We start from the raw sequence: 25,654 nt of genomic DNA on the forward strand, positions 1-25,654 counted from the left end.
TTGACAAAGAACACTGTTCATTACTAAAATGCTCTAATTGAGCTGTTAGAATGTCAGAAACAAGCTTTCTGAGCATAAAACTGCATTTTGTGACAAAGTGCATCAGTGGATGATGAGAATGTCAGTTTTGACAAAGAACACTGTTCATTACTAAAATGCTCTAATTGAGCTGTTAGAATGTCAGAAACAAGCTTTCTGAGCTGAAAACTGCATTTTGTGACAAAAAGCATCCGTGGATGATGAGAATGTCAGTTTTGACAAAGAACACTGTTCATTACTAAAATGCTCTAATTGAGCTGTTAGAATGTCAGAAACAAGCTTTCTGAGCTGAGAACTGCATTTTGTGACAAAGTGAATCAGTGGATGATGAGAATGTCACTTTTGACAAAGAACACTGATCATTACTAAAATGCTCTAATTGAGCTGTTAGAATGTCAGAAACAAGCTTTCTGAGCTGAAAACTGCATTTTGTGACAAAGTGCATCAGTGGATGATGAGAATGTCAGTTTTGACAAAGAACACTGATCATTACTAAAATGCTCCAAATGAGCTGTTAGAATGTCAGAAACAAGCTTTCTGAGCTGAGAACTGCATTTTGTGACATAGTGCATCAGTGGATGATGAGAATGTCAGTTTTGACAAAGAACACTGTTCATTACTAAAATGCTCTAATTGAGCTGTTAGAATGTCAGAAACAAGCTTTCTGAGCTGAGAACTGCATTTTGTGACAAAAAGCATCAGTGGATGATGAGAATGTCAGTTTTGACAAAGAACACTGTTCATTACTAAAATGCTCTAATTGAGCTGTTAGAATGTCAGAAACAAGCTTTCTGAGCTGAGAACTGCATTTTGTGACAAAAAGCATCAGTGGATGATGAGAATGTCAGTTTTGACAAAGAACACTGATCAATACTAAAATGCTCTAATTGAGCTGTTAGAATGTCAGAAACAAGCTTTCTGAGCTGAAAACTGCATTTTGTGACAAAGTGAATCAGTGGATGATGAGAATGTCAGTTTTGACAAAGAACACTGTTCATTACTAAAATGCTCTAATTGAGCTGTTAGAATGTCAGAAACAAGCTTTCTGAGCTGAGAACTGCATTTTGTGACAAAGTGAATCAGTGGATGATGAGAATGTTAGTTTTGACAAAGAACACTGATCGTTACTGAAATGCTCTAATTGAGCTGTTAGAATGTCAGAAACAAGCTTTCTGAGCTGAAAACTGCATTTTGTGACAAAAAGCATCAGTGGATGATGAGAATGTCAGTTTTGACAAAGAACACTGTTCATTACTAAAATGCTCTAATTAAGCTGTTAGAATGTCAGAAACAAGCTTTCTGAGCTGAAAACTGCATTTTGTGACAAAGTGAATCAGTGGATGATGAGAATGTCACTTTTGACAAAGAACACTGATCATTACTAAAATGCTCTAATTGAGCTGTTAGAATGTCAGAAACAAGCTTTCTGAGCATAAAACTGCATTTTGTGACAAAGTGAATCAGTGGATGATGAGAATGTCACTTTTGACAAAGAACACTGTTCATTACTAAAATGCTCTAATTGAGTTGTTAGAATGTCAGAAACAAGCTTTCTGAGCTGAGAACTGCATTTTGTGACAAAAAGCATTAGTGGATGATGAGAATGTCAGTTTTGACAAAGAACACTGTTCATTACTAAAATGCTCTAATTGAGCTGTTAGAATGTCAGAAACAAGCTTTCTGAGCATAAAACTGCATTTTGTGACAAAGTGCATCAGTGGATGATGAGAATATCAGTTTTGACAAAGAACACTGTTCATTACTAAAATGCTCTAATTGAGCTGTTAGAATGTCAGAAACAAGCTTTCTGAGCTGAAAACTGCATTTTGTGACAAAAAGCATCCGTGGATGATGAGAATGTCAGTTTTGACAAAGAACACTGATCATCACTAAAATGCTCCAATTGAGCTGTTAGAATGTCAGAAACAAGCTTTCTGAGCTGAGAACTGCATTTTGTGACATAGTTCATCAGTGGATGATGAGAATGTCAGTTTTGACAAAGAACACTGTTCATTACTAAAATGCTCTAATTGAGCTGTTAGAATGTCAGAAACAAGCTTTCTGAGCTGAAAACAGCATTTATTTGACAAAGTGCATCAGTGGATGATGAGAATGTCAGTTTTGACAAAGAACACTGTTCTTTACTAAAATGCTCTAATTGAGCTGTTAGAATGTCAGAAACAAGCTTTCTGAGCTGAAAACTGCATTTTGTGACAAAGTGAATCAGTGGATGATGAGAATGTCAGTTTTGACAAAGAACACTGTTCATTACTAAAATGCTCTAATTGAGCTGTTAGAATGTCAGAAACAAGCTTTCTGAGCTGAGAACTGCATTTTGTGACATAGTTCATCAGTGGATGATGAGAATGTCAGTTTTGACAAAGAACACTGTTCATTACTAAAATGCTCTAATTGAGCTGTTAGAATGTCAGAAACAAGCTTTCTGAGCTGAGAACTGCATTTTGTGACATAGTGCATCAGTGGATGATGAGAATGTCAGTTTTGACAAAGAACACTGTTCATTACTAAAATGCTCTAATTGAGCTGTTAGAATGTCAGAAACAAGCTTTCTGAGCTGAGAACTGCATTTTGTGACAAAGTTCATCAGTGGATGATGAGAATGTCAGTTTTGACAAAGAACACTGATCATTACTAAAATGCTCTAATTGAGCTGTTAGAATGTCAGAAACAAGCTTTCTGAGCTGAGAACTGCATTTTGTGACAAAGTGAATCAGTGGATGATGAGAATGTCACTTTTGACAAAGAACACTGATCATTGCTAAAATGCTCTAATTGAGCTGTTAGAATGTCAGAAACAAGCTTTCTGGGCTGAGAACTGCATTTTGTGACATAGTGCATCAGTGGATGATGAGAATGTCAGTTTTGACAAAGAACACTGTTCATTACTAAAATGCTCTAATTGAGCTGTTAGAATGTCAGAAACAAGCTTTCTGAGCTGAGAACTGCATTTTGTGACAAAGTACATCAGTGGATGATGAGAATGTCAGTTTTGACAAAGAACACTGATCATTACTTAAATGCTCCAATTGAGCTGTTAGAATGTCAGAAACAAGCTTTCTGAGCTGAGAACTGCATTTTGTGACAGTTCATCAGTGGATGATGAGAATGTCAGTTTTGACAAAGAACACTGTTCATTACTAAAATGCTCTAATTGAGCTGTTAGAATGTCAGAAACAAGCTTTCTGAGCTGAGAACTGCATTTTGTGACAAAAAGCATCAGTGGATGATGAGAATGTCAGTTTTGACAAAGAACACTGATCATTACTAAAATGCTCCAATTGAGCTGTTAGAATGTCAGAAACAAGCTTTCTGAGCTGAGAACTGCATTTTGTGCCAAAGTGAATCAGTGGATGATGAGAATGTCACTTTTGACAAAGAACACTGATCATTACTAAAATGCTCTAATTGGATGATGAGAATGTCAGTTTTGACAAAGAACACTGTTCATTACTAAAATGCTCTAATTGAGCTGTTAGAATGTCAGAAACAAGCTTTCTGAGCTGAGAACTGCATTTTGTGACAAAGTGAATCAGTGGATGATGAGAATGTCACTTTTGACAAAGAACACTGATCATTACTAAAAGTCTCTAATTGAGCTGTTAGAATGTCAGAAACAAGCTTTCTGAGCTGAAAACTGCATTTTGTGACAAAGTGCATCAGTGGATGATGAGAATGTCAGTTTTGACAAAGAACACTGATCATTACTAAAATGCTCCAATTGAGCTGTTAGAATGTCAGAAACAAGCTTTCTGAGCTGAAAACTGCATTTTGTGACAAAAAGCATCAGTGGATGATGAGAATGTCAGTTTTGACAAAGAACACTGATCATTACTAAAATGCTCTAATTGAGCTGTTAGAATGTCAGAAACAAGCTTTCTGAGCTGAAAACTGCATTTTGTGACAAAGTGAATCAGTGGATGATGAGAATGTCAGTTTTGACAAAGAACACTGTTCATTACTGAAATGCTCCAATTGAGCTGTTAGAATGTCAGAAACAAGCTTTCTGAGCTGAGAAATGCATTTTGTGACATAGTTCATCAGTGGATGATGAGAATGTCAGTTTTGACAAAGAACACTGATCATTACTAAAATGCTCTAATTGAGCTGTTAGAATGTCAGAAACAAGCTTTCTGAGCTGAGAACTGCATTTTGTGACAAAGTGAATCAGTGGATGATGAGAATGTCACTTTTGACAAAGAACACTGATCATTACTAAAATGCTCTAATTGAGCTGTTAGAATGTCAGAAACAAGCTTTCTGAGCATAAAACTGCATTTTGTGACAAAGTGCATCAGTGGATGATGAGAATGTCAGTTTTGACAAAGAACACTGTTCATTACTAAAATGCTCTAATTGAGCTATTAGAATGTCAGAAACAAGCTTTCTGAGCTGAAAACTGCATTTTGTGACAAAAAGCATCCGTGGATGATGAGAATGTCACTTTTGACAAAGAACACTGATCATTACTAAAATGCTCTAATTGAGCTGTTAGAATGTCAGAAACAAGCTTTTTGAGCATAAAACTGCATTTTGTGACAAAGTGAATCAGTGGATGATGAGAATGTCACTTTTGACAAAGAACACTGATCATTACTAAAATGCTCTAATTGAGCTGTTAGAATGTCAGAAACAAGCTTTCTGAGCATAAAACTGCATTTTGTGACAAAGTGAATCAGTGGATGATGAGAATGTCACTTTTGACAAAGAACACTGATCATCACTAAAATGCTCCAATTGAGCTGTTAGAATGTCAGAAACAAGCTTTCTGAGCTGAGAACTGCATTTTGTGACAAAGTGAATCAGTGGATGATGAGAATGTCACTTTTGACAAAGAACACTGATCATTACTAAAATGCTCTAATTGAGCTGTTAGAATGTCAGAAACAAGCTTTCTGAGCATAAAACTGCATTTTGTGACAAAGTGAATCAGTGGATGATGAGAATGTCACTTTTGACAAAGAACACTGATCATTACTAAAATGCTCTAATTGAGCTGTTAGAATGTCAGAAACAAGCTTTCTGAGCATAAAACTGCATTTTGTGACAAAGTGAATCAGTGGATGATGAGAATGTCACTTTTGACAAAGAACACTGTTCATTACTAAAATGCTCTAATTGAGTTGTTAGAATGTCAGAAACAAGCTTTCTGAGCTGAGAACTGCATTTTGTGACAAAAAGCATTAGTGGATGATGAGAATGTCAGTTTTGACAAAGAACACTGTTCATTACTAAATGCTCTAATTGAGCTGTTAGAATGTCAGAAACAAGCTTTCTGAGCATAAAACTGCATATTGTGACAAAGTGCATCAGTGGATGATGAGAATGTCAGTTTTGACAAAGAACACTGTTCATTACTAAAATGCTCTAATTGAGCTGTTAGAATGTCAGAAACAAGCTTTCTGAGCTGAAAACTGCATTTTGTGACAAAAAGCATCCGTGGATGATGAGAATGTCAGTTTTGACAAAGAACACTGATCATCACTAAAATGCTCCAATTGAGCTGTTAGAATGTCAGAAACAAGCTTTCTGAGCTGAGAACTGCATTTTGTGACATAGTTCATCAGTGGATGATGAGAATGTCAGTTTTGACAAAGAACACTGTTCATTACTAAAATGCTCTAATTGAGCTGTTAGAATGTCAGAAACAAGCTTTCTGAGCTGAGAACTGCATTTTGTGACAAAGTGAATCAGTGGATGATGAGAATGTCACTTTTGACAAAGAACACTGATCATTGCTAAAATGCTCTAATTGAGCTGTTAGAATGTCAGAAACAAGCTTTCTGAGCTGAGAACTGCATTTTGTGACAAAGTGCATCAGTGGATGATGAGAATGTCAGTTTTGACAAAGAACACTGTTCATTACTAAAATGCTCTAATTGAGCTGTTAGAATGTCAGAAACAAGCTTTCTGAGCTGAGAACTGCATTTTGTGACATAGTGCATCAGTGGATGATGAGAATGTCAGTTTTGACAAAGAACACTGTTCATTACTAAAATGCTCTAATTGAGCTGTTAGAATGTCAGAAACAAGCTTTCTGAGCTGAGAACTGCATTTTGTGACAAAGTTCATCAGTGGATGATGAGAATGTCAGTTTTGACAAAGAACACTGATCATTACTAAAATGCTCCAATTGAGCTGTTAGAATGTCAGAAACAAGCTTTCTGAGCTGAGAACTGCATTTTGTGACATAGTTCATCAGTGGATGATGAGAATGTCAGTTTTGACAAAGAACACTGATCATTACTAAAATGCTCTAATTGAGCTGTTAGAATGTCAGAAACAAGCTTTCTGAGCTGGAAACTGCATTTTGTGACAAAAAGCATCAGTGGATGATGAGAATGTCAGTTTTGACAAAGAACACTGATCATTACTAAAATGCTCCAATTGAGCTGTTAGAATGTCAGAAACAAGCTTTCTGAGCTGAAAACTGCATTTTGTGACAAAGTGAATCAGTGGATGATGAGAATGTCACTTTTGACAAAGAACACTGTTCATTACTAAAATGCTCTAATTGAGTTGTTAGAATGTCAGAAACATGCTTTCTGAGCTGAGAACTGCATTTTGTGACAAAAAGCATCAGTGGATGATGAGAATGTCAGTTTTGACAAAGAACACTGTTCATTACTAAAATGCTCTAATTGAATGTCAGAAACAAGCTTTCTGAGCTGAGAACTGCATTTTGTGACAAAGTGAATCAGTGGATGATGAGAATGTCACTTTTGACAAAGAACACTGATCATTACTAAAATGCTCTAATTGAGCTGTTAGAATGTCAGAAACAAGCTTTCTGAGCATAAAACTGCATTTTGTGACAAAGTGCATCAGTGGATGATGAGAATGTCAGTTTTGACAAAGAACACTGTTCATTACTAAAATGCTCTAATTGAGCTGTTAGAATGTCAGAAACAAGCTTTCTGAGCTGAAAACTGCATTTTGTGACAAAAAGCATCCGTGGATGATGAGAATGTCAGTTTTGACAAAGAACACTGATCATCACTAAAATGCTCCAATTGAGCTGTTAGAATGTCAGAAACAAGCTTTCTGAGCTGAGAACTGCATTTTGTGACAAAGTGAATCAGTGGATGATGAGAATGTCACTTTTGACAAAGAACACTGATCATTACTAAAATGCTCTAATTGAGCTGTTAGAATGTCAGAAACAAGCTTTCTGAGCATAAAACTGCATTTTGTGACAAAGTGAATCAGTGGATGATGAGAATGTCACTTTTGACAAAGAACACTGATCATTACTAAAATGCTCTAATTGAGCTGTTAGAATGTCAGAAACAAGCTTTCTGAGCATAAAACTGCATTTTGTGACAAAGTGAATCAGTGGATGATGAGAATGTCACTTTTGACAAAGAACACTGTTCATTACTAAAATGCTCTAATTGAGTTGTTAGAATGTCAGAAACAAGCTTTCTGAGCTGAGAACTGCATTTTGTGACAAAAAGCATTAGTGGATGATGAGAATGTCAGTTTTGACAAAGAACACTGTTCATTACTAAAATGCTCTAATTGAGCTGTTAGAATGTCAGAAACAAGCTTTCTGAGCATAAAACTGCATTTTGTGACAAAGTGCATCAGTGGATGATGAGAATGTCTGTTTTGACAAAGAACACTGTTCATTACTAAAATGCTCTAATTGAGCTGTTAGAATGTCAGAAACAAGCTTTCTGAGCATAAAACTGCATTTTGTGACAAAGTGCATCAGTGGATGATGAGAATGTCAGTTTTGACAAAGAACACTGTTCATTACTAAAATGCTCTAATTGAGCTGTTAGAATGTCAGAAACAAGCTTTCTGAGCTGAAAACTGCATTTTGTGACAAAAAGCATCCGTGGATGATGAGAATGTCAGTTTTGACAAAGAACACTGTTCATTACTAAAATGCTCTAATTGAGCTGTTAGAATGTCAGAAACAAGCTTTCTGAGCTGAGAACTGCATTTTGTGACAAAGTGAATCAGTGGATGATGAGAATGTCACTTTTGACAAAGAACACTGATCATTACTAAAATGCTCTAATTGAGCTGTTAGAATGTCAGAAACAAGCTTTCTGAGCTGAAAACTGCATTTTGTGACAAAGTGCATCAGTGGATGATGAGAATGTCAGTTTTGACAAAGAACACTGATCATTACTAAAATGCTCCAAATGAGCTGTTAGAATGTCAGAAACAAGCTTTCTGAGCTGAAAACTGCATTTTGTGACAAAAAGCATCAGTGGATGATGAGAATGTCAGTTTTGACAAAGAACACTGATCATTACTAAAATGCTCTAATTGAGCTGTTAGAATGTCAGAAACAAGCTTTCTGAGCTGAAAACTGCATTTTGTGACAAAGTGAATCAGTGGATGATGAGAATGTCAGTTTTGACAAAGAACACTGTTCATTACTGAAATGCTCCAATTGAGCTGTTAGAATGTCAGAAACAAGCTTTCTGAGCTGAGAAATGCATTTTGTGACATAGTTCATCAGTGGATGATGAGAATGTCAGTTTTGACAAAGAACACTGATCATTACTAAAATGCTCTAATTGAGCTGTTAGAATGTCAGAAACAAGCTTTCTGAGCTGAGAACTGCATTTTGTGACAAAGTGAATCAGTGGATGATGAGAATGTCACTTTTGACAAAGAACACTGATCATTACTAAAATGCTCTAATTGAGCTGTTAGAATGTCAGAAACAAGCTTTCTGAGCATAAAACTGCATTTTGTGACAAAGTGCATCAGTGGATGATGAGAATGTCAGTTTTGACAAAGAACACTGTTCATTACTAAAATGCTCTAATTGAGCTGTTAGAATGTCAGAAACAAGCTTTCTGAGCTGAAAACTGCATTTTGTGACAAAAAGCATCCGTGGATGATGAGAATGTCAGTTTTGACAAAGAACACTGATCATCACTAAAATGCTCCAATTGAGCTGTTAGAATGTCAGAAACAAGCTTTCTGAGCTGAGAACTGCATTTTGTGACAAAGTGAATCAGTGGATGATGAGAATGTCACTTTTGACAAAGAACACTGATCATTACTAAAATGCTCTAATTGAGCTGTTAGAATGTCAGAAACAAGCTTTCTGAGCATAAAACTGCATTTTGTGACAAAGTGAATCAGTGGATGATGAGAATTTCACTTTTGACAAAGAACACTGATCATTACTAAAATGCTCTAATTGAGCTGTTAGAATGTCAGAAACAAGCTTTCTGAGCATAAAACTGCATTTTGTGACAAAGTGAATCAGTGGATGATGAGAATGTCACTTTTGACAAAGAACACTGATCATCACTAAAATGCTCCAATTGAGCTGTTAGAATGTCAGAAACAAGCTTTCTGAGCTGAGAACTGCATTTTGTGACAAAGTGAATCAGTGGATGATGAGAATGTCACTTTTGACAAAGAACACTGATCATTACTAAAATGCTCTAATTGAGCTGTTAGAATGTCAGAAACAAGCTTTCTGAGCATAAAACTGCATTTTGTGACAAAGTGAATCAGTGGATGATGAGAATGTCACTTTTGACAAAAAACACTGATCATTACTAAAATGCTCTAATTGAGCTGTTAGAATGTCAGAAACAAGCTTTCTGAGCATAAAACTGCATTTTGTGACAAAGTGAATCAGTGGATGATGAGAATGTCACTTTTGACAAAGAACACTGTTCATTACTAAAATGCTCTAATTGAGTTGTTAGAATGTCAGAAACAAGCTTTCTGAGCTGAGAACTGCATTTTGTGACAAAAAGCATTAGTGGATGATGAGAATGTCAGTTTTGACAAAGAACACTGTTCATTACTAAAATGCTCTAATTGAGCTGTTAGAATGTCAGAAACAAGCTTTCTGAGCATAAAACTGCATTTTGTGACAAAGTGCATCAGTGGATGATGAGAATGTCAGTTTTGACAAAGAACACTGTTCATTACTAAAATGCTCTAATTGAGCTGTTAGAATGTCAGAAACAAGCTTTCTGAGCTGAAAACTGCATTTTGTGACAAAAAGCATCCGTGGATGATGAGAATGTCAGTTTTGACAAAGAACACTGATCATCACTAAAATGCTCCAATTGAGCTGTTAGAATGTCAGAAACAAGCTTTCTGAGCTGAGAACTGCATTTTGTGACATAGTTCATCAGTGGATGATGAGAATGTCAGTTTTGACAAAGAACACTGTTCATTACTAAAATGCTCTAATTGAGCTGTTAGAATGTCAGAAACAAGCTTTCTGAGCTGAGAACTGCATTTTGTGACAAAGTGAATCAGTGGATGATGAGAATGTCACTTTTGACAAAGAACACTGATCATTGCTAAAATGCTCTAATTGAGCTGTTAGAATGTCAGAAACAAGCTTTCTGAGCTGAGAACTGCATTTTGTGACAAAGTGCATCAGTGGATGATGAGAATGTCAGTTTTGACAAAGAACACTGTTCATTACTAAAATGCTCTAATTGAGCTGTTAGAATGTCAGAAACAAGCTTTCTGAGCTGAGAACTGCATTTTGTGACATAGTGCATCAGTGGATGATGAGAATGTCAGTTTTGACAAAGAACACTGTTCATTACTAAAATGCTCTAATTGAGCTGTTAGAATGTCAGAAACAAGCTTTCTGAGCTGAGAACTGCATTTTGTGACAAAGTTCATCAGTGGATGATGAGAATGTCAGTTTTGACAAAGAACACTGATCATTACTAAAATGCTCCAATTGAGCTGTTAGAATGTCAGAAACAAGCTTTCTGAGCTGAGAACTGCATTTTGTGACATAGTTCATCAGTGGATGATGAGAATGTCAGTTTTGACAAAGAACACTGATCATTACTAAAATGCTCTAATTGAGCTGTTAGAATGTCAGAAACAAGCTTTCTGAGCTGGAAACTGCATTTTGTGACAAAAAGCATCAGTGGATGATGAGAATGTCAGTTTTGACAAAGAACACTGATCATTACTAAAATGCTCCAATTGAGCTGTTAGAATGTCAGAAACAAGCTTTCTGAGCTGAAAACTGCATTTTGTGACAAAGTGAATCAGTGGATGATGAGAATGTCACTTTTGACAAAGAACACTGTTCATTACTAAAATGCTCTAATTGAGTTGTTAGAATGTCAGAAACAAGCTTTCTGAGCTGAGAACTGCATTTTGTGACAAAAAGCATCAGTGGATGATGAGAATGTCAGTTTTGACAAAGAACACTGTTCATTACTAAAATGCTCTAATTGAATGTCAGAAACAAGCTTTCTGAGCTGAGAACTGCATTTTGTGACAAAGTGAATCAGTGGATGATGAGAATGTCACTTTTGACAAAGAACACTGATCATTACTAAAATGCTCTAATTGAGCTGTTAGAATGTCAGAAACAAGCTTTCTGAGCATAAAACTGCATTTTGTGACAAAGTGCATCAGTGGATGATGAGAATGTCAGTTTTGACAAAGAACACTGTTCATTACTAAAATGCTCTAATTGAGCTGTTAGAATGTCAGAAACAAGCTTTCTGAGCTGAAAACTGCATTTTGTGACAAAAAGCATCCGTGGATGATGAGAATGTCAGTTTTGACAAAGAACACTGATCATCACTAAAATGCTCCAATTGAGCTGTTAGAATGTCAGAAACAAGCTTTCTGAGCTGAGAACTGCATTTTGTGACAAAGTGAATCAGTGGATGATGAGAATGTCACTTTTGACAAAGAACACTGATCATTACTAAAATGCTCTAATTGAGCTGTTAGAATGTCAGAAACAAGCTTTCTGAGCATAAAACTGCATTTTGTGACAAAGTGAATCAGTGGATGATGAGAATGTCACTTTTGACAAAGAACACTGATCATTACTAAAATGCTCTAATTGAGCTGTTAGAATGTCAGAAACAAGCTTTCTGAGCATAAAACTGCATTTTGTGACAAAGTGAATCAGTGGATGATGAGAATGTCACTTTTGACAAAGAACACTGTTCATTACTAAAATGCTCTAATTGAGTTGTTAGAATGTCAGAAACAAGCTTTCTGAGCTGAGAACTGCATTTTGTGACAAAAAGCATTAGTGGATGATGAGAATGTCAGTTTTGACAAAGAACACTGTTCATTACTAAAATGCTCTAATTGAGCTGTTAGAATGTCAGAAACAAGCTTTCTGAGCATAAAACTGCATTTTGTGACAAAGTGCATCAGTGGATGATGAGAATGTCAGTTTTGACAAAGAACACTGTTCATTACTAAAATGCTCTAATTGAGCTGTTAGAATGTCAGAAACAAGCTTTCTGAGCATAAAACTGCATTTTGTGACAAAGTGCATCAGTGGATGATGAGAATGTCAGTTTTGACAAAGAACACTGTTCATTACTAAAATGCTCTAATTGAGCTGTTAGAATGTCAGAAACAAGCTTTCTGAGCTGAAAACTGCATTTTGTGACAAAAAGCATCCGTGGATGATGAGAATGTCAGTTTTGACAAAGAACACTGATCATCACTAAAATGCTCCAATTGAGCTGTTAGAATGTCAGAAACAAGCTTTCTGAGCTGAGAACTGCATTTTGTGACAAAGTGAATCAGTGGATGATGAGAATGTCACTTTTGACAAAGAACACTGATCATTACTAAAATGCTCTAATTGAGCTGTTAGAATGTCAGAAACAAGCTTTCTGAGCATAAAACTGCATTTTGTGACAAAGTGAATCAGTGGATGATGAGAATGTCACTTTTGACAAAGAACACTGATCATTACTAAAATGCTCTAATTGAGCTGTTAGAATGTCAGAAACAAGCTTTCTGAGCATAAAACTGCATTTTGTGACAAAGTGCATCAGTGGATGATGAGAATGTCAGTTTTGACAAAGAACACTGTTCATGACTCAAATGCTCTAATTGAGCTGTTAGAATGTCAGAAACAAGCTTTCTGAGCTGAGAACTGCATTTTGTGACAAAGTGAATCAGTGGATGATGAGAATGTCACTTTTGACAAAGAACACTGATCATTGCTAAAATGCTCTAATTGAGCTGTTAGAATGTCAGAAACAAGCTTTCTGAGCTGAGAACTGCATTTTGTGACACTGTGCATCAGTGGATGATGAGAATGTCAGTTTTGACAAAGAACACTGTTCATTGCTAAAATGCTCTAATTGAGCTGTTAGAATCTCAGAAACAAGCTTTCTGAGCTGAGAACTGCATTTTGTGACAAAGTTCATCAGTGGATGATGAGAATGTCAGTTTTGACAAAGAACACTGATCATTACTAAAATGCTCTAATTGAGCTGTTAGAATGTCAGAAACAAGCTTTCTGAGCTGAGAACTGCATTTTGTGACAAAGTGAATCAGTGGATGATGAGAATGTCACTTTTGACAAAGAACACTGATCATTGCTAAAATGCTCTAATTGAGCTGTTAGAATGTCAGAAACAAGCTTTCTGAGCTGAGAACTGCATTTTGTGACATAGTGCATCAGTCGATGATGAGAATGTCAGTTTTGACAAAGAACACTGTTCATTACTAAAATGCTCTAATTGAGCTGTTAGAATGTCAGAAACAAGCTTTCTGAGCTGAAAACTGCATTTTGTGACAAAAAGCATCAGTGGATGATGAGAATGTCAGTTTTGACAAAGAACACTGATCATTACTAAAATGCTCTAATTGAGCTGTTAGAATGTCAGAAACAAGCTTTCTGAGCTGAAAACTGCATTTTGTGACAAAGTGAATCAGTGGATGATGAGAATGTCAGTTTTGACAAAGAACACTGTTCATTACTGAAATGCTCCAATTGAGCTGTTAGAATGTCAGAAACAAGCTTTCTGAGCTGAGAAATGCATTTTGTGACATAGTTCATCAGTGGATGATGAGAATGTCAGTTTTGACAAAGAACACTGATCATTACTAAAATGCTCTAATTGAGCTGTTAGAATGTCAGAAACAAGCTTTCTGAGCTGAGAACTGCATTTTGTGACAAAGTGAATCAGTGGATGATGAGAATGTCACTTTTGACAAAGAACACTGATCATTGCTAAAATGCTCTAATTGAGCTGTTAGAATGTCAGAAACAAGCTTTCTGAGCTGAAAACTGCATTTTGTGACAAAAAGCATCAGTGGATGATGAGAATGTCAGTTTTGACAAAGAACACTGATCATTACTAAAATGCTCTAATTGAGCTGTTAGAATGTCAGAAACAAGCTTTCTGAGCTGAGAACTGCATTTTGTGACAAAAAGCATCAGTGGATGATGAGAATGTCAGTTTTGACAAAGAACACTGTTCATTACTAAAATGCTCTAATTGAGCTGTTAGAATGTCAGAAACAAGCTTTCTGAGCTGAAAACTGCATTTTGTGACAAAGTGCATCAGTGGATGATGAGAATGTCAGTTTTGACAAAGAACACTGATCATTACTAAAATGCTCCAAATGAGCTGTTAGAATGTCAGAAACAAGCTTTCTGAGCTGAAAACTGCATTTTGTGACAAAAAGCATCAGTGGATGATGAGAATGTCAGTTTTGACAAAGAACACTGATCATTACTAAAATGCTCTAATTGAGCTGTTAGAATGTCAGAAACAAGCTTTCTGAGCTGAAAACTGCATTTTGTGACAAAGTGAATCAGTGGATGATGAGAATGTCAGTTTTGACAAAGAACACTGTTCATTACTGAAATGCTCCAATTGAGCTGTTAGAATGTCAGAAACAAGCTTTCTGAGCTGAGAAATGCATTTTGTGACATAGTTCATCAGTGGATGATGAGAATGTCAGTTTTGACAAAGAACACTGATCATTACTAAAATGCTCTAATTGAGCTGTTAGAATGTCAGAAACAAGCTTTCTGAGCTGAGAACTGCATTTTGTGACAAAGTGAATCAGTGGATGATGAGAATGTCACTTTTGACAAAGAACACTGATCATTACTAAAATGCTCTAATTGAGCTGTTAGAATGTCAGAAACAAGCTTTCTGAGCATAAAACTGCATTTTGTGACAAAGTGCATCAGTGGATGATGAGAATGTCAGTTTTGACAAAGAACACTGTTCATTACTAAAATGCTCTAATTGAGCTGTTAGAATGTCAGAAACAAGCTTTCTGAGCTGAAAACTGCATTTTGTGACAAAAAGCATCCGTGGATGATGAGAATGTCAGTTTTGACAAAGAACACTGATCATCACTAAAATGCTCCAATTGAGCTGTTAGAATGTCAGAAACAAGCTTTCTGAGCTGAGAACTGCATTTTGTGACAAAGTGAATCAGTGGATGATGAGAATGTCACTTTTGACAAAGAACACTGATCATTACTAAAATGCTCTAATTGAGCTGTTAGAATGTCAGAAACAAGCTTTCTGAGCATAAAACTGCATTTTGTGACAAAGTGAATCAGTGGATGATGAGAATGTCACTTTTGACAAAGAACACTGATCATTACTAAAATGCTCTAATTGAGCTGTTAGAATGTCAGAAACAAGCTTTCTGAGCATAAAACTGCATTTTGTGACAAAGTGAATCAGTGGATGATGAGAATGTCACTTTTGACAAAGAACACTGATCATCACTAAAATGCTCCAATTGAGCTGTTAGAATGTCAGAAACAAGCTTTCTGAGCTGAGAACTGCATTTTGTGACAAAGTGAATCAGTGGATGATGAGAATGTCACTTTTGACAAAGAACACTGATCATTACTAAAATGCTCTAATTGAGCTGTTAGAATGTCAGAAACAAGCTTTCTGAGCATAAAACTGCATTTTGTGACAAAGTGAATCAGTGGATGATGAGAATGTCACTTTTGACAAAGAACACTGATCATTACTAAAATGCTCTAATTGAGCTGTTAGAATGTCAGAAACAAGCTTTCTGAGCATAAAACTGCATTTTGTGACAAAGTGAATCAGTGGATGATGAGAATGTCACTTTTGACAAAGAACACTGTTCATTACTAAAATGCTCTAATTGAGTTGTTAGAATGTCAGAAACAAGCTTTCTGAGCTGAGAACTGCATTTTGTGACAAAAAGCATTAGTGGATGATGAGAATGTCAGTTTTGACAAAGAACACTGTTCATTACTAAAATGCTCTAATTGAGCTGTTAGAATGTCAGAAACAAGCTTTCTGAGCATAAAACTGCATTTTGTGACAAAGTGCATCAGTGGATGATGAGAATGTCAGTTTTGACAAAGAACACTGTTCATTACTAAAATGCTCTAATTGAGCTGTTAGAATGTCAGAAACAAGCTTTCTGAGCTGAAAACTGCATTTTGTGACAAAAAGCATCCGTGGATGATGAGAATGTCAGTTTTGACAAAGAACACTGATCATCACTAAAATGCTCCAATTGAGCTGTTAGAATGTCAGAAACAAGCTTTCTGAGCTGAGAACTGCATTTTGTGACATAGTTCATCAGTGGATGATGAGAATGTCAGTTTTGACAAAGAACACTGTTCATTACTAAAATGCTCTAATTGAGCTGTTAGAATGTCAGAAACAAGCTTTCTGAGCTGAGAACTGCATTTTGTGACAAAGTGAATCAGTGGATGATGAGAATGTCACTTTTGACAAAGAACACTGATCATTGCTAAAATGCTCTAATTGAGCTGTTAGAATGTCAGAAACAAGCTTTCTGAGCTGAGAACTGCATTTTGTGACAAAGTGCATCAGTGGATGATGAGAATGTCAGTTTTGACAAAGAACACTGTTCATTACTAAAATGCTCTAATTGAGCTGTTAGAATGTCAGAAACAAGCTTTCTGAGCTGAGAACTGCATTTTGTGACATAGTGCATCAGTGGATGATGAGAATGTCAGTTTTGACAAAGAACACTGTTCATTACTAAAATGCTCTAATTGAGCTGTTAGAATGTCAGAAACAAGCTTTCTGAGCTGAGAACTGCATTTTGTGACAAAGTTCATCAGTGGATGATGAGAATGTCAGTTTTGACAAAGAACACTGATCATTACTAAAATGCTCCAATTGAGCTGTTAGAATGTCAGAAACAAGCTTTCTGAGCTGAGAACTGCATTTTGTGACATAGTTCATCAGTGGATGATGAGAATGTCAGTTTTGACAAAGAACACTGATCATTACTAAAATGCTCTAATTGAGCTGTTAGAATGTCAGAAACAAGCTTTCTGAGCTGGAAACTGCATTTTGTGACAAAAAGCATCAGTGGATGATGAGAATGTCAGTTTTGACAAAGAACACTGATCATTACTAAAATGCTCCAATTGAGCTGTTAGAATGTCAGAAACAAGCTTTCTGAGCTGAAAACTGCATTTTGTGACAAAGTGAATCAGTGGATGATGAGAATGTCACTTTTGACAAAGAACACTGTTCATTACTAAAATGCTCTAATTGAGTTGTTAGAATGTCAGAAACAAGCTTTCTGAGCTGAGAACTGCATTTTGTGACAAAAAGCATCAGTGGATGATGAGAATGTCAGTTTTGACAAAGAACACTGTTCATTACTAAAATGCTCTAATTGAATGTCAGAAACAAGCTTTCTGAGCTGAGAACTGCATTTTGTGACAAAGTGAATCAGTGGATGATGAGAATGTCACTTTTGACAAAGAACACTGATCATTACTAAAATGCTCTAATTGAGCTGTTAGAATGTCAGAAACAAGCTTTCTGAGCATAAAACTGCATTTTGTGACAAAGTGCATCAGTGGATGATGAGAATGTCAGTTTTGACAAAGAACACTGTTCATTACTAAAATGCTCTAATTGAGCTGTTAGAATGTCAGAAACAAGCTTTCTGAGCTGAAAACTGCATTTTGTGACAAAAAGCATCCGTGGATGATGAGAATGTCAGTTTTGACAAAGAACACTGATCATCACTAAAATGCTCCAATTGAGCTGTTAGAATGTCAGAAACAAGCTTTCTGAGCTGAGAACTGCATTTTGTGACAAAGTGAATCAGTGGATGATGAGAATGTCACTTTTGACAAAGAACACTGATCATTACTAAAATGCTCTAATTGAGCTGTTAGAATGTCAGAAACAAGCTTTCTGAGCATAAAACTGCATTTTGTGACAAAGTGAATCAGTGGATGATGAGAATGTCACTTTTGACAAAGAACACTGATCATTACTAAAATGCTCTAATTGAGCTGTTAGAATGTCAGAAACAAGCTTTCTGAGCATAAAACTGCATTTTGTGACAAAGTGAATCAGTGGATGATGAGAATGTCACTTTTGACAAAGAACACTGTTCATTACTAAAATGCTCTAATTGAGTTGTTAGAATGTCAGAAACAAGCTTTCTGAGCTGAGAACTGCATTTTGTGACAAAAAGCATTAGTGGATGATGAGAATGTCAGTTTTGACAAAGAACACTGTTCATTACTAAAATGCTCTAATTGAGCTGTTAGAATGTCAGAAACAAGCTTTCTGAGCATAAAACTGCATTTTGTGACAAAGTGCATCAGTGGATGATGAGAATGTCAGTTTTGACAAAGAACACTGTTCATTACTAAAATGCTCTAATTGAGCTGTTAGAATGTCAGAAACAAGCTTTCTGAGCATAAAACTGCATTTTGTGACAAAGTGCATCAGTGGATGATGAGAATGTCAGTTTTGACAAAGAACACTGTTCATTACTAAAATGCTCTAATTGAGCTGTTAGAATGTCAGAAACAAGCTTTCTGAGCTGAAAACTGCATTTTGTGACAAAAAGCATCCGTGGATGATGAGAATGTCAGTTTTGACAAAGAACACTGATCATCACTAAAATGCTCCAATTGAGCTGTTAGAATGTCAGAAACAAGCTTTCTGAGCTGAGAACTGCATTTTGTGACAAAGTGAATCAGTGGATGATGAGAATGTCACTTTTGACAAAGAACACTGATCATTACTAAAATGCTCTAATTGAGCTGTTAGAATGTCAGAAACAAGCTTTCTGAGCATAAAACTGCATTTTGTGACAAAGTGAATCAGTGGATGATGAGAATGTCACTTTTGACAAAGAACACTGATCATTACTAAAATGCTCTAATTGAGCTGTTAGAATGTCAGAAACAAGCTTTCTGAGCATAAAACTGCATTTTGTGACAAAGTGCATCAGTGGATGATGAGAATGTCAGTTTTGACAAAGAACACTGTTCATGACTCAAATGCTCTAATTGAGCTGTTAGAATGTCAGAAACAAGCTTTCTGAGCTGAGAACTGCATTTTGTGACAAAGTGAATCAGTGGATGATGAGAATGTCACTTTTGACAAAGAACACTGATCATTGCTAAAATGCTCTAATTGAGCTGTTAGAATGTCAGAAACAAGCTTTCTGAGCTGAGAACTGCATTTTGTGACACTGTGCATCAGTGGATGATGAGAATGTCAGTTTTGACAAAGAACACTGTTCATTGCTAAAATGCTCTAATTGAGCTGTTAGAATCTCAGAAACAAGCTTTCTGAGCTGAGAACTGCATTTTGTGACAAAGTTCATCAGTGGATGATGAGAATGTCAGTTTTGACAAAGAACACTGATCATTACTAAAATGCTCTAATTGAGCTGTTAGAATGTCAGAAACAAGCTTTCTGAGCTGAGAACTGCATTTTGTGACAAAGTGAATCAGTGGATGATGAGAATGTCACTTTTGACAAAGAACACTGATCATTGCTAAAATGCTCTAATTGAGCTGTTAGAATGTCAGAAACAAGCTTTCTGAGCTGAGAACTGCATTTTGTGACATAGTGCATCAGTCGATGATGAGAATGTCAGTTTTGACAAAGAACACTGTTCATTACTAAAATGCTCTAATTGAGCTGTTAGAATGTCAGAAACAAGCTTTCTGAGCTGAAAACTGCATTTTGTGACAAAAAGCATCAGTGGATGATGAGAATGTCAGTTTTGACAAAGAACACTGATCATTACTAAAATGCTCTAATTGAGCTGTTAGAATGTCAGAAACAAGCTTTCTGAGCTGAAAACTGCATTTTGTGACAAAGTGAATCAGTGGATGATGAGAATGTCAGTTTTGACAAAGAACACTGTTCATTACTGAAATGCTCCAATTGAGCTGTTAGAATGTCAGAAACAAGCTTTCTGAGCTGAGAAATGCATTTTGTGACATAGTTCATCAGTGGATGATGAGAATGTCAGTTTTGACAAAGAACACTGATCATTACTAAAATGCTCTAATTGAGCTGTTAGAATGTCAGAAACAAGCTTTCTGAGCTGAGAACTGCATTTTGTGACAAAGTGAATCAGTGGATGATGAGAATGTCACTTTTGACAAAGAACACTGATCATTGCTAAAATGCTCTAATTGAGCTGTTAGAATGTCAGAAACAAGCTTTCTGAGCTGAAAACTGCATTTTGTGACAAAAAGCATCAGTGGATGATGAGAATGTCAGTTTTGACAAAGAACACTGATCATTACTAAAATGCTCTAATTGAGCTGTTAGAATGTCAGAAACAAGCTTTCTGAGCTGAGAACTGCATTTTGTGACAAAAAGCATCAGTGGATGATGAGAATGTCAGTTTTGACAAAGAACACTGTTCATTACTAAAATGCTCTAATTGAGCTGTTAGAATGTCAGAAACAAGCTTTCTGAGCTGAAAACTGCATTTTGTGACAAAGTGCATCAGTGGATGATGAGAATGTCAGTTTTGACAAAGAACACTGATCATTACTAAAATGCTCCAAATGAGCTGTTAGAATGTCAGAAACAAGCTTTCTGAGCTGAAAACTGCATTTTGTGACAAAAAGCATCAGTGGATGATGAGAATGTCAGTTTTGACAAAGAACACTGATCATTACTAAAATGCTCTAATTGAGCTGTTAGAATGTCAGAAACAAGCTTTCTGAGCTGAAAACTGCATTTTGTGACAAAGTGAATCAGTGGATGATGAGAATGTCAGTTTTGACAAAGAACACTGTTCATTACTGAAATGCTCCAATTGAGCTGTTAGAATGTCAGAAACAAGCTTTCTGAGCTGAGAAATGCATTTTGTGACATAGTTCATCAGTGGATGATGAGAATGTCAGTTTTGACAAAGAACACTGATCATTACTAAAATGCTCTAATTGAGCTGTTAGAATGTCAGAAACAAGCTTTCTGAGCTGAGAACTGCATTTTGTGACAAAGTGAATCAGTGGATGATGAGAATGTCACTTTTGACAAAGAACACTGATCATTACTAAAATGCTCTAATTGAGCTGTTAGAATGTCAGAAACAAGCTTTCTGAGCATAAAACTGCATTTTGTGACAAAGTGCATCAGTGGATGATGAGAATGTCAGTTTTGACAAAGAACACTGTTCATTACTAAAATGCTCTAATTGAGCTGTTAGAATGTCAGAAACAAGCTTTCTGAGCTGAAAACTGCATTTTGTGACAAAAAGCATCCGTGGATGATGAGAATGTCAGTTTTGACAAAGAACACTGATCATCACTAAAATGCTCCAATTGAGCTGTTAGAATGTCAGAAACAAGCTTTCTGAGCTGAGAACTGCATTTTGTGACAAAGTGAATCAGTGGATGATGAGAATGTCACTTTTGACAAAGAACACTGATCATTACTAAAATGCTCTAATTGAGCTGTTAGAATGTCAGAAACAAGCTTTCTGAGCATAAAACTGCATTTTGTGACAAAGTGAATCAGTGGATGATGAGAATGTCACTTTTGACAAAGAACACTGATCATTACTAAAATGCTCTAATTGAGCTGTTAGAATGTCAGAAACAAGCTTTCTGAGCATAAAACTGCATTTTGTGACAAAGTGAATCAGTGGATGATGAGAATGTCACTTTTGACAAAGAACACTGATCATCACTAAAATGCTCCAATTGAGCTGTTAGAATGTCAGAAACAAGCTTTCTGAGCTGAGAACTGCATTTTGTGACAAAGTGAATCAGTGGATGATGAGAATGTCACTTTTGACAAAGAACACTGATCATTACTAAAATGCTCTAATTGAGCTGTTAGAATGTCAGAAACAAGCTTTCTGAGCATAAAACTGCATTTTGTGACAAAGTGAATCAGTGGATGATGAGAATGTCACTTTTGACAAAGAACACTGATCATTACTAAAATGCTCTAATTGAGCTGTTAGAATGTCAGAAACAAGCTTTCTGAGCATAAAACTGCATTTTGTGACAAAGTGAATCAGTGGATGATGAGAATGTCACTTTTGACAAAGAACACTGTTCATTACTAAAATGCTCTAATTGAGTTGTTAGAATGTCAGAAACAAGCTTTCTGAGCTGAGAACTGCATTTTGTGACAAAAAGCATTAGTGGATGATGAGAATGTCAGTTTTGACAAAGAACACTGTTCATTACTAAAATGCTCTAATTGAGCTGTTAGAATGTCAGAAACAAGCTTTCTGAGCATAAAACTGCATTTTGTGACAAAGTGCATCAGTGGATGATGAGAATGTCAGTTTTGACAAAGAACACTGTTCATTACTAAAATGCTCTAATTGAGCTGTTAGAATGTCAGAAACAAGCTTTCTGAGCTGAAAACTGCATTTTGTGACAAAAAGCATCCGTGGATGATGAGAATGTCAGTTTTGACAAAGAACACTGATCATCACTAAAATGCTCCAATTGAGCTGTTAGAATGTCAGAAACAAGCTTTCTGAGCTGAGAACTGCATTTTGTGACATAGTTCATCAGTGGATGATGAGAATGTCAGTTTTGACAAAGAACACTGTTCATTACTAAAATGCTCTAATTGAGCTGTTAGAATGTCAGAAACAAGCTTTCTGAGCTGAGAACTGCATTTTGTGACAAAGTGAATCAGTGGATGATGAGAATGTCACTTTTGACAAAGAACACTGATCATTGCTAAAATGCTCTAATTGAGCTGTTAGAATGTCAGAAACAAGCTTTCTGAGCTGAGAACTGCATTTTGTGACAAAGTGCATCAGTGGATGATGAGAATGTCAGTTTTGACAAAGAACACTGTTCATTACTAAAATGCTCTAATTGAGCTGTTAGAATGTCAGAAACAAGCTTTCTGAGCTGAGAACTGCATTTTGTGACATAGTGCATCAGTGGATGATGAGAATGTCAGTTTTGACAAAGAACACTGTTCATTACTAAAATGCTCTAATTGAGCTGTTAGAATGTCAGAAACAAGCTTTCTGAGCTGAGAACTGCATTTTGTGACAAAGTTCATCAGTGGATGATGAGAATGTCAGTTTTGACAAAGAACACTGATCATTACTAAAATGCTCCAATTGAGCTGTTAGAATGTCAGAAACAAGCTTTCTGAGCTGAGAACTGCATTTTGTGACATAGTTCATCAGTGGATGATGAGAATGTCAGTTTTGACAAAGAACACTGATCATTACTAAAATGCTCTAATTGAGCTGTTAGAATGTCAGAAACAAGCTTTCTGAGCTGGAAACTGCATTTTGTGACAAAAAGCATCAGTGGATGATGAGAATGTCAGTTTTGACAAAGAACACTGATCATTACTAAAATGCTCCAATTGAGCTGTTAGAATGTCAGAAACAAGCTTTCTGAGCTGAAAACTGCATTTTGTGACAAAGTGAATCAGTGGATGATGAGAATGTCACTTTTGACAAAGAACACTGTTCATTACTAAAATGCTCTAATTGAGTTGTTAGAATGTCAGAAACAAGCTTTCTGAGCTGAGAACTGCATTTTGTGACAAAAAGCATCAGTGGATGATGAGAATGTCAGTTTTGACAAAGAACACTGTTCATTACTAAAATGCTCTAATTGAATGTCAGAAACAAGCTTTCTGAGCTGAGAACTGCATTTTGTGACAAAGTGAATCAGTGGATGATGAGAATGTCACTTTTGACAAAGAACACTGATCATTACTAAAATGCTCTAATTGAGCTGTTAGAATGTCAGAAACAAGCTTTCTGAGCATAAAACTGCATTTTGTGACAAAGTGCATCAGTGGATGATGAGAATGTCAGTTTTGACAAAGAACACTGTTCATTACTAAAATGCTCTAATTGAGCTGTTAGAATGTCAGAAACAAGCTTTCTGAGCTGAAAACTGCATTTTGTGACAAAAAGCATCCGTGGATGATGAGAATGTCAGTTTTGACAAAGAACACTGATCATCACTAAAATGCTCCAATTGAGCTGTTAGAATGTCAGAAACAAGCTTTCTGAGCTGAGAACTGCATTTTGTGACAAAGTGAATCAGTGGATGATGAGAATGTCACTTTTGACAAAGAACACTGATCATTACTAAAATGCTCTAATTGAGCTGTTAGAATGTCAGAAACAAGCTTTCTGAGCATAAAACTGCATTTTGTGACAAAGTGAATCAGTGGATGATGAGAATGTCACTTTTGACAAAGAACACTGATCATTACTAAAATGCTCTAATTGAGCTGTTAGAATGTCAGAAACAAGCTTTCTGAGCATAAAACTGCATTTTGTGACAAAGTGAATCAGTGGATGATGAGAATGTCACTTTTGACAAAGAACACTGTTCATTACTAAAATGCTCTAATTGAGTTGTTAGAATGTCAGAAACAAGCTTTCTGAGCTGAGAACTGCATTTTGTGACAAAAAGCATTAGTGGATGATGAGAATGTCAGTTTTGACAAAGAACACTGTTCATTACTAAAATGCTCTAATTGAGCTGTTAGAATGTCAGAAACAAGCTTTCTGAGCATAAAACTGCATTTTGTGACAAAGTGCATCAGTGGATGATGAGAATGTCAGTTTTGACAAAGAACACTGTTCATTACTAAAATGCTCTAATTGAGCTGTTAGAATGTCAGAAACAAGCTTTCTGAGCATAAAACTGCATTTTGTGACAAAGTGCATCAGTGGATGATGAGAATGTCAGTTTTGACAAAGAACACTGTTCATTACTAAAATGCTCTAATTGAGCTGTTAGAATGTCAGAAACAAGCTTTCTGAGCTGAAAACTGCATTTTGTGACAAAAAGCATCCGTGGATGATGAGAATGTCAGTTTTGACAAAGAACACTGATCATCACTAAAATGCTCCAATTGAGCTGTTAGAATGTCAGAAACAAGCTTTCTGAGCTGAGAACTGCATTTTGTGACAAAGTGAATCAGTGGATGATGAGAATGTCACTTTTGACAAAGAACACTGATCATTACTAAAATGCTCTAATTGAGCTGTTAGAATGTCAGAAACAAGCTTTCTGAGCATAAAACTGCATTTTGTGACAAAGTGAATCAGTGGATGATGAGAATGTCACTTTTGACAAAGAACACTGATCATTACTAAAATGCTCTAATTGAGCTGTTAGAATGTCAGAAACAAGCTTTCTGAGCATAAAACTGCATTTTGTGACAAAGTGCATCAGTGGATGATGAGAATGTCAGTTTTGACAAAGAACACTGTTCATGACTCAAATGCTCTAATTGAGCTGTTAGAATGTCAGAAACAAGCTTTCTGAGCTGAGAACTGCATTTTGTGACAAAGTGAATCAGTGGATGATGAGAATGTCACTTTTGACAAAGAACACTGATCATTGCTAAAATGCTCTAATTGAGCTGTTAGAATGTCAGAAACAAGCTTTCTGAGCTGAGAACTGCATTTTGTGACACTGTGCATCAGTGGATGATGAGAATGTCAGTTTTGACAAAGAACACTGTTCATTGCTAAAATGCTCTAATTGAGCTGTTAGAATCTCAGAAACAAGCTTTCTGAGCTGAGAACTGCATTTTGTGACAAAGTTCATCAG

This window comes from Barbatula barbatula, assembly GCF_947034865.1.
Source record: "Barbatula barbatula genome assembly, chromosome: 6".
Taxonomy (NCBI): domain Eukaryota; kingdom Metazoa; phylum Chordata; class Actinopteri; order Cypriniformes; family Nemacheilidae; genus Barbatula; species Barbatula barbatula.